The following is a 10,250-nucleotide window of genomic DNA, read 5'->3' as shown; positions in this document are numbered from 1 at the left end:
CCTTCACTGAATTATGATGAGAAACCCATGCTCCGAACCAGACAAATATTTTACCTGGAGCCTCCATATCATCCCACATTTAAATGTGAGCTTCTGAGAGCTGTTCCACAGTCTAGCTGCGCACCTTCTAAAAATGACAAAGAAAGTTAAGTAAATAAGAATCACGATAAGCGGTAAGGCTACTCTGCAGCACCCTGTGTCAAATGAGGTGGGCTGAGAAGATCTGACTGTGCACTAATTGGATTTGTAAAATGTTTCAGAGTCATTTAAAAAACATTTACACAAGGTCAGCTCTGAACTGGTTTCCGAAAAGAACCATAGAGAAGAATGAAATGTCCAAGTAATTACACTGGACATGTAGATCTCACACTCTCTCTATTAAATTGGGCATGAAATTGGACTTTTTAAAAGTACAGGAGGTCTTGCACAATTTTCTACATTTTTGATAAAATGTTTAATTATCCTGAGCACAGATATGCCATAGATGGGAACTGCTGCTCATGCATTGTTTTTCCTAAATTAGCAACTACTGTAAGTCAATTTCTTTTGAAAAAGTTTTAAAGAGTTGCAGCTTATTGAAAACTGACTGGGTTTCAGAATATTACATCACCTAGAGTCCTGCCAACAGAAAGGGACATTGTTACCAGTCTGGCCTCCTCTACCACCACCCGGCCCCTGTCTCTATTAGTCTGGGGTTGATTCGTAAACGACTTACTACAGGAAATAATTATGCTAAATTATTCCACGTTGTTATATTATCAGTATCCTATCTGAATCCATACTAATATAATTAGAGATAAAGTCGACACTGAAATAACAAGTAGCTCTTAAAGTTCCATGCATGTTAAGTAGCATTTACTGTGCTGGAAGAACAAAACTTAGATCTCGAAAATAATTTGATATTAAAAGACAAAAGTAAACAAATTAGATTGTAAGTTTGTTTTTTTCCCCTGGGTATTAATCAGCCCTAGTAAACCTTGTATTGTACTCTTCAAATCTGTGTTAATCAGAATTTAGGTTTTGAAAAGCAAAAGGAAAAAAATTGTCTCCCTCTGGTGGGGAATAGAACAAGTTTTTCTTTCTTTCCTTTTTTTTTTTTTTTTTTTTTTTTTGGTAATTTTTTTCCCCTGTAGTCAATGTCAGATAAGTTTCATGATGTACTCTTGAGAAACAAGATTTCATCATCTTTTGAACAGGGCCAAGCATCAGAAAATCCAAATTCAAAAATGATCTTTACTTCTTTCACTTTTTTTTTCTGAAGAAAATAAAAGAATAAAAGAAGGAAAATATAAAACCAGCGGCAAGAAGCAGAAAGGCTTTGTATTTACATGAAATACTCAGCTTCTAATTGGATCGGGGTGCAAAAGTTCACTGTAGAATCTGTAGTTTTGAAATAATGCTGCTAAATAAGTAGTTTCAGAAAAGGAAACTCCTAGAAGGCCCCTTTCTCCCTTCACCAGATCATCTAAAGAGTTCACTGGCCTTTTTCCTGTCTTTATGATCCTGAAACACTTTCCCATTACATCACCTGTGATTTTGTTCAGATGTTAGTCTCTTCAGTAAGACTAGGAGCCCCCCGGGGTAGAGACTAACCTTCTGTATCTCCAGGTCACCAATGTTCAGCGTGGTATTTCACACAAAGTAAAACTTACGTTGTACAGGGCAGTGTCCAAAGCCTCAGACATAAACCATGGGCAAGATCCACCTGGTTCCTGCCTTGATGAAACTACAATCTAATGGAAAATAACGGATTAATTGAAAGTACATTTTACCATAGAACCCATACATTAAATAGGAGACTCCAGCCACAAAAGCCTACGCAATTCATATTGCAGTTGAAATGAATTAAAATTCCCCTTTATGTAGATTCATGCCTAAAAGCTCTATATTGTTATTCTTATTGTAATGTGTAGAGAGAATTTTGAGCTAGAAGTTTGTAGGCCTGGATCGATGCCTTCAACAAACATTCATTAAGTGCCTACTATGTGTCAGGCACTGTGCCAAGCCATGGAAACACATTCTGGTCAGGAAAGCCAGATTATAAATAAGTAAAAACAAACAAGCAAACAAAACAAAAAGAACTTAAGTTGAAGATAACTTGTCATTTGTGCTATGAGGGGAAAAAAATAAGGCAACAGAAGAAGGGTATAGTGATCAGGGTTCAAGCAGGAAATTGATTTTATACTCAATGGAGTAATTGAGGAGAGTTTAATAAAGGTACTGTTTAAACGGTGTGTGCAAGGGCTCCTGGGTGGCTCAGTCCATTAAGCGTCAGATTCCTGATTTCAGCTCAGGTCATGATCTCAGGGTCATGGGATCAAGTCCTGCATCAGGCTCCATGCTCAGCACCAAGTTTGCATGTCCCTCTCCTTCTTTCTCTCTCAAATACATACATACATACATACGTACATACGTACATACATATACTTTAAAAAAACAAGCAGACAGTGTGGGCAAAATGAAGATAAGCCAACACAGAACAGTGAAGTACCTTGGGACTAAAAAAAAAAAATGGCTCCTTAAACCACCCCTAGGTTTGAATGGACAAAGGAAAGGAGCAGTTAACCAAACCTGAAGAGAAAGTTCCACCTGAAGGAGGGTCTCCCAATAGGAACTGTGGCTTTTAGTAGTGAACAAGCCACCAAAGGCTTACAGTCATATTGCCAGGCCACCATGATAATAAATGCACTGACCTCAATTTCCTCCTTACTGCCAACACCCTGCCAAGTATCCCACTGGCTATACCCAACGAGAAGCCAGAGGGCAATGGAACTATTGATACTGTCTTTATAGGTCAACTCACTGGGGCAGGTAGAAAACAGTTCTAGAGGAGAAAACTGAAAACATGTCTATAGAGAGTCATTAGGTCACCCAATGTTGGAAGAGGTGACATTGGAGCGAAAACCAGGATACATTTGGGTGGGGTTCTTTTGTTTATTTTTTTAATGGAGACCAGTGCCAAATAGAGGTTTTGAGGCAAGAAAAATATTGGTTGTCTGACTCTAGAACTAACTAGATAAGTGATCTTGTACCAGTCACTTCATATTTGGGGCCACGTCAGTAAAACGGACAGGCTGGACTATGATGATCTCTAAACTTCCTTTCCACCTGACCCATTTGAGGATCTCTGAATTTCCTGATTCCACTTCCTCTTACTATCTCTATCATGATGCTTCAATGGCATGAGCATAAATTCAATGTTTATAAATTAGGACCTACTCAGATTTTCTAAGAGTTGACAGTCTCAGGGTGAGTCTCAGGGTGAGAATTAAAAGAACTGCCTATACTGGTCTTACTCATAGGGTTTGGAGTACAATCTCTGGCTCATGTGTGAGAGTCAATTAGGAGACCTGGCTCACATCACAACCAAAGTTGACACCTTCATGGAAAATGTTTTAATTAAAATTATCCTGAGTACAAGTTTTACTCCCTTTGAATAATTAAATAGTTTTTCCATTTTTAGTCAAAAGTCTTTCTAAACTGTATTTTTTTAAAATATACATTTTTTTTATTTGAGAGAGAATATGTGTGTGAGCAGGGGGAGGAGCAGAGAGAGAGAGAGACAAGCCGACTCCACACTCATTGATGAGCCCATTGCAGGGCTTGATCTCATGACCCTGAGAGCGTGACCTGAGCTGAAATCAAGAGTCAAACACTCAACTGACTGAGCCACTCAGGTGCCCCATAAATCATATTTTAAAGTTAGTGAAAGAAAATTCAAATAACATGGGTCTTTTTCTTATAACTAGAATTTTACTGTGACAGTCACAAGTGAAGTGCGTTCCATTAAATTATTATTCTCGTCTCAACTGACTCCTTGGCTGGGAATGAGTTCATACCCCAGTATTTGGGCTGACCTGTATGACTAGATCACCTGACTACATCACATCAATTAGCATGATATTTAGGTACCAACAGACTGAAAACTGGAAGACTTATTTTTTAATTTTTTCCTGTTTTCAAGGAACCTATACTGGAGTTCTACGTAGCATGTCAGAATTCAGCAGTAGAAAGGTAGACATTTGTCAGCTCATACTTTACGCATTCATTCACTTATTCATTCAGCGCTGACTTACTAAATGCCAGGCACCAATGTTTATGTGTTTAATGGTAAAGAAGAGCCAATCACTTCCTGTCTTCCTGGAGTTAATTCATCTAGTGGGAACTGCCACCACCAGGTGTCACTAACTCCACCCCTTACCGTTCACAGCTTTGGTGACCATGAGAACATCTTTCTAACACTGAAAAGCTTCGTATTCACTCATATTCATTCAAAAATAGATATATTTTATATTTTAATTGAAAAAATAATGGCACCTGGGTGGCTCATTCAGTTAACTGCCTGACTCTTGATTTCAGTTCTGGTCATGATCTCAGGGTGGCGAGATTGGGTCCTGTCTTGGGCTCTACACTTGGCAGGGAGTCTGCTTAAGATTTTCTCCCTCTCCCACTGTCCCTTCCCCACCCCTGCCTTCTCTCTCTCTCTCTCTCTTTCAAAATATATTGAAAACTTAGGATGCCTGGATGGCTCAGTGGTCAAGTGTCTGCCTTTGGCTCAGGTCATGATCCCGGGATCCTGGGATCAAGTCCGACACCAGACTCCACAGGGAGCCTGCTTCTCCCTCTGCCTGTGTCTCTGCCTCTCTTTCTGTGTTTCTCATGAGTAAAGAAATAAAATCTTTAAGAAAAGTAAAAAAAAAAATTGAAAAAATGTGTATTGACACAGGTTACTATGAATTCAGTAATTCTTTCAATAAATTTGTATTTAGTCACAATAGTTTCTACATACTTTTGTTTTGTTTTGTTTTAATAATAAATTTATTTTTATTGGTGTTCAATTTGCCAACATATAGAATAACACTCAGTGCTCATCCCGTCAAGTGCCCCCCTCAGTGCCCGTCACCCATTCACCCCCACCCCCCACCCTCCTCCCCTTCCACCACCCCCAGTTCGTTTCCCAGAGTTAGGAGTCTTCATGTTCTGTCTCCCTTTCTGATATTTCCTACCCATTTCTTCTCCCTTCCCTTCTATTCCCTTTCACTATTATTTATATTGCCCAAATGAGTGAGGCCATATAATGTTTGTCCTTCTCCGACTGACTTATTTCACTCAGCATAATACCCTCCAGTTCCATCCACGTTGAAGCAAATGGTGGGTATTTGTCGTTTCTAATGGCTGAGTAATATTCCATTGTATACATAGACCACATCTTCTTTATCCATTCATCTTTCGATGGACACCGAGGCTCCTTCCACAGTTTGGCTATTGTGGACATTGCTGCTATAAACATTGGGGTGCAGGTGTCCCAGCGTTTCATTGCATCTGCATCTTTGGGGTAAATCCCCAGCAGTGCAATTGCTGGGTCATAGGGCAGGTCTATTTTTAACTCTCTGAGGAACCTCCACAGAGTTTTCCAGAGTGGCTGCACCAGTTCACATTCCCACCAACAGTGCAGGAGGGTTCCCCTTTCTCCACATCCTCTCCAACATTTGTGGTTTCCTGCTTTGTTAATTTTCCCCATTCTCACTGGTGTGAGGTGGGATCTCATTGTGGTTTTGATTTGTATTTCCCTGATGGCAAGTGATGCAGAGCATTTTCTCATGTGCGTGTTGGCCATGTCTGTGTCTTCCTCTGTGAGATTTCTGTTCATGTATTTTGCCCATTTCATGATTGGATTGTTTGTTTCTTTGCTGTTGAGTTTAATAAGTTCTTTATAGATCTTGGAAACTAGCCCTTTATCTGATACGTCATTTGCAAATGTCTTCTCCCATTCTGTAGGTTGTCTTTTAGTTTTGTTGACTGTATCCTTTGCTGTGCAAAAGCTTCTTATCTTGATGAAGTTCCAATAGTTCATTTTTGCTTTTGTTTCTTTTGCCTTTGTGGATGTATCTTGCAAGAAGTTACTGTGGCTGAGTTCAAAAAGGGTGTTGCCTGTGTTCTCCTCTAGGATTTTGATGGAATCTTGTCTCACATTTAGATCTTTCATCCATTTTGAGTTTATCTTTGTTCTACATACTTTTGAAAGGAAGTACAGCATCCATTTGGGAGACATACTAGTTTTCTTATCAACAATACATCACATGTACGTGGAATTGTGGTCCTCTTGCAACAGAACTCAACCGTTCCCCCCAGAAACCTACAGACTTCAGGAGCAAAGATTCTCTGTTGAAGCCTGTGATGAACTGATCACAGCCAGACTGTGATCTCTGAATTGATCTCCTACTGTGTGATGCTCTAAGAATAATGCCATGTACACGTAGTGTTTGTATGTCAGTCTCGAGCAATTCTACTCTCTTGCCCCAGACATCTCACAGACAGTTTGTATGAAAACAGTTTCAGATGTTTCAGTTATAACCTCTTTCATGTCCCACCACCTTCTGACTCAAACACAACTGGAGAGGGGCACAAGGAAGGCTGAAATCATGAAGGAAATCCGTCCTCCTACCATAAAGGTGCTATGTTTTGGACAACGTGTGTGTTTCTGATTCTCTGTTTTCCCAACCTTACCCCCAACACCAGAAGACAATTCTCCATCCCTCAGTTAAGTGGACCCCTAACAGGTCCACCTTGCTAGTATGGCAGACATGCCCAAAGACATCCATATCCCAAAGGAAAACACAGCTTGACCTGTCATCAGGATACTCCACCGTGCTAGGCAGTAGGTAACAAGTACCAAACAGGTATATGACCCATGTGCTGGCAGAAAAAGAGAAGGTAGTACTGATTGTGATGAGGGAAGAGTTCCCAGAAAGGGAATTTTATTTGGACCTGAAAGAGGATAACTTCAACACTCCGTGGAGAGAGAAGGAAGATGATCCAGGCTGGAGGAAGATGGGAAGGGATCAAGAATACAGCAAGTGGCCTAGGGACTGGGGGGTTTAGTATGCGATAATTACTGGTTCAAACAGGTTGTAAAGTCAGTGTTGACCATTGCCTGTAGAAAGAGAGGGCATGCCAGTTGGGGAAAACAGCATCCCCCAAAAAGCAGATGGAAGAAGAAAAGAGAAAAACCCATGAGGACAGAACCTCAGGCAGAAAGGAGCTTCTCCTCATCCCAACCCTCTGGTATGATTCCTTCTGCTCTGATGATATTTATCACAGACCACCTTGCCTTCAGTCTTTTGTGTTCTTGTCTCTTCTCTGCTGGACTGTAACTAAACTCACCCAGGAGCAACAATGGGACAGAGTGGAAATAGCAAAGGATTTGTAGATAAACAGTTACGTTCAAATCCTAACACTTCCATGTATGTGACTCCAGACAAGTCTCTCAGCCTCTCTTAGCCTGCATTTCTCATAAAATATGGATGGCAATGCTTACATCTAAGGGTTGTTTTAAAGATGAAATGAACTAAGTAATAAGGCATGTGAAGGTCTTGCTTACATTAGACAAATAAGAAATATCTTTCTTCCCCGATCCCACTTCCATCTTATGTCCTTAATGCTTACTTTCCTGTCTTCCACATAGTTGGTGCTCATTATGGGCTGAGTACAAAGCAGTTGCACTGCATTCCAGATCACCCCAGATTATACTGCTTTGAATAATTTTGTTTGGTTGATAGTCTACAAAAAATTTACTCCAAAAATATTTATCAATCACCTTCAATGTCTGGCACTGCTAGGGCCCAGGGCCATAACTGCACATTCATCATGGGCCCTGTTCTCAAGGAGTTCAAGATTAGTGAGTCCTTCCTATGATGATTCATCCCCATAGAGGGACTTTTTAGGAAATAAGCCAATGGTACACTAAATGAAGCCATTAAACCTGAGTAATCCAAGAACATAATGTGAGAACCAGGTAGCTCCTGCAGGAGAATGTTTTGCTAACATTATGAGGGTTTTAGGCCAAAATAATGCCACAGTTAACATCAAGATTCTTAAGAAAACTCTGAGGAGAAAAGGTTTTATTCTAGGCTCACCAAAGCATGTTTGATCTTATTAGTGAATTGTCCTTTAGGTAGGATATTGATGAACAGATTTAAAACTGGTTCAAAGGCATAACCAAATTCTTGTGTACATACTTTTGTATAACTTCAGCAGCTAGGAAATGGCAGCCCCAGGTTATGATCCAAGATGAGGTGACTTTATGTAAGGTAGCACCAGGCAAGGTAGAAGCTTAGAGGAAAAAGGCCCAGTGACAGACAGCTGAATCAGTGGCCACAGTCACCCCTCAAGGACAGAATTTTCCACTATCCTACAGAGAGTAGGACTAAGTAAGGTGTAATTACAAACACAACAACCTAGAGGCGCATGATAGCAGGAAAAGATACGAAATCATAAGCTTGCCTTTGATCATCAAGACTAATAGACTGTCCCCTTAGAACTGAACTAGAGGAGCTCAAAGATCAACTGTAAATGAAATTAGGGAGAAATCCTCTCCCTCACACTGTCAATAACCCTATTCTCTCTCCTTGGCTTCCCTCTTCAGGATCTCAACCCATTCTTTTATCCTGCTCTCTATCTGCATGGAGAGAATATTCATAGAATCCCTCATATTGGAGCACCAGGGTGGCTCAGTTGGTTAAGTGTTGGACTCCTGATTTTAGCTCAGGTCATGATCTCGGGGGCATGAGATCAAGCCCTGTGTCAGGCTCTGTACTCAGTGCAGAGCCTGGTTAAGATTCTCTCCCTCTCCCTTTGTGTCTCTCCCTCCCCTGTTTGCTCACACGTGCACGTGCACACTCCAGCACACCCTCCCTCTAAAACAAATAGATAAAATCTTTTTTTTAAAAATCCCTCACATAGGCCAGATACTGTGCAAGATGTTTCACATACAGCATCTATTTAATTCTGTAATTACTCTAGGAATTAAGTACCACTGTTAGCTCCATTTTACAAATGAGGAAATCAAGTCTTAGAAAGTCTTCAGGTTCACCCACAACTCAGTGTAAGAGCTGGGATATGAACTCAGGTCTGTCTGAGGACAGTCTATGGCTCTCAGATTGTTCATGCTTACAATTTTTTACAAATTTCATTATTTTAAAAATTTAAGTACCTGTTTGAAGGTGACTTAAAGGTAAGTACCTTCAAACAGGTACTTAAATTTTTAAAATTCATGCTTCTGCAACTTTCATTCATTAGAGGCTCTTGATAATGAAAATTCCCTTTTGACCCAAGAGAATTGCATTTCTAGTGGTGAGATTTCAGCTGAGGTCCAGAGATAACCAGAGGCTAGAGAGGGAAGGTGGACAGTAAAAAATCATCCAGGTTGAACGTGAATCATACACTATCAGTGGCTATCTCAGCCAAGTCATAGGGCTACACGTGAGTAAGAAAGAAAATGTTTGTGAACTTGCAACAGAGCCTCGCAGTGGTTTGGTTGAAGGTGAATGATAGGGTTAGACAAAACTGTCTCCAGCTTAACCTCAGGTAAGGGAAAAAAGATGGGGATACTTTTCTGAATGGGAATGAGAACTGGGTGTACTGGCGCTGGGTTTTCCTTCTTCCTAAAATGCATCCCATGACCGTACTATTCATGAGTATAAATGTTGTCTAGCTTATTCCCAGTTAAAAAAAAAAAGCAATTGACCATATCCTTTCACCATTTTAATGTTGAGCCATTATAATCTCACATTCCAGTGGCCTTCTAACTGCATGGTTATAGTCTCCTTACACTTACTCTGAAATTGTTTTTCCATTGTTATCTTACATTATAGTCGCATCGTAATGTCATGTTTAAAGGTTCCCCATACACTTGTAATGAAATCGTTTTGCAGTTCAGAATGGCATCATATTGGCACTTTAAGCAGGGTATCCATCACCCTGTATTGATAGTTTTCACAACAAAACACCCTATTTTAGTGGCTGTGAAAGTAAATAGCTGTTGCCAGTGATCTGTTCTTCCATTTCAAACTTAAATGGTCTCATCTGTTTTATTTTACCTTGCAATTTTCACACCCACTCTGGTATGGGCCAAATTTATACTGTTTGCTTTCAAATGAGGACTGCCATTCCATTGGCTCATAAATGTGCCTATGACGAGCCACTTATCTGTTTTGGTTTGGCCTTTGTGCCATAGACAACTCCTTACAGTCTGAGAATCAATATGGTTTGGCCACTCCATTGGCAAGGCTAATGTGGATAAGTCTTCTGCTAATTGAAATCTGGAGGCAAATTATTCGGCAAATGTTTTCAAATCAAACTAACGGAGTATCGAAGTTCTTATATGTGATTCCTTCATCATGCAGTAACACCAAAAAAAAAAAAAAAAAAGAACTCTATTTCCAAACAGCCACACATGAAAAATTTGTGTC

This window comes from Vulpes vulpes, chromosome 3 (assembly GCF_048418805.1).
Source record: "Vulpes vulpes isolate BD-2025 chromosome 3, VulVul3, whole genome shotgun sequence".
Classification (NCBI taxonomy): Eukaryota; Metazoa; Chordata; class Mammalia; order Carnivora; family Canidae; genus Vulpes; species Vulpes vulpes.
The sequence above is the reverse complement of the archived record's forward strand: the minus strand, read 5'-3'. Positions refer to the sequence as shown.